The sequence below is a fragment of the Ixodes scapularis genome, unplaced genomic scaffold (assembly GCF_016920785.2).
Source record: "Ixodes scapularis isolate PalLabHiFi unplaced genomic scaffold, ASM1692078v2 PGA_scaffold13__105_contigs__length_92229423, whole genome shotgun sequence".
Taxonomy (NCBI): domain Eukaryota; kingdom Metazoa; phylum Arthropoda; class Arachnida; order Ixodida; family Ixodidae; genus Ixodes; species Ixodes scapularis.
The window spans coordinates 72082235-72083184 of NW_024609839.1; positions in this window are offsets into that span (position 1 = coordinate 72082235).

Genomic DNA, 950 nt, shown 5'->3' on the forward strand with positions numbered 1-950 from the left:
TCCCCGTCCACTCAAGTGCGAATTTCGCTACCTTATTATCTGTGCCGAAAAAGAATGCCTTATAACCCCTTTGTGGCGACTCGACACGAAAACGACTTCTACGCCGTTTAACAGTTCAGGTACGCTGCCTTCCCAGCCAATCGAATTCAATGCGATTGTCACGTGACGTTCGGGAGGGACAAACGACAAACGGGATCGCCTCATATGCTCAGATCGCTCGATTATCTCGTATGTCTGCCTCGCATTGAGGCAGTGCCAAATCAAGCCCCAGCCCGCTGAATTACATCTTCCTATTCATACTGACTCCTGTGTTTTTCTCCAGAAACGTCTGTGTTCTGTACCTTTTAATTGAGGTGCGTCTAACTATTTCTCTTTTGGGGCCCCATTTATAAGTTGCATTACAGCCACCATTCCTCGAGTGTTTCTTTCCATCAACCACCTAACAGATCGTTTGTTTGCGAACAGTAAAAGTTTTCAACATCTAACCGGTTCAGCAAACGCATTCGTCCACTCACCTGTTCCACGTGGAATTTGAGCTGGAAACGACCTTTCAGCGAATCTCTATAGCGTTTATCAGTGAAGCCCCCCCCCCCCCCCCCCCCTTCCCTGTTCCGCGAAAATCTCATGACAGTTTTGAGCGCAGCTGTTAAAGGGGTTATGACACGAAAATTAAACGGATAGATTATTCTTGAAATGGAATGCTCATAGACTACTTAGTATATTCACCAAGTTACGCATTTTCTAGAGCTCTGATAATTGCAATATTCAATTTACGAATTTTTATAATTTTCATCTGGCGACCAGGCAACACTGCTCAAGTTAGTCACACCATGGTGTCCATAAACCACGTGACCATGAACACTCTCTCATTCTAGGCGCCCCCATGATCGCCCAAGCTCTTCTCGTCGCGGTACGAACAAAACCGCTCAAACAGCTCGGTAAACTGAAAG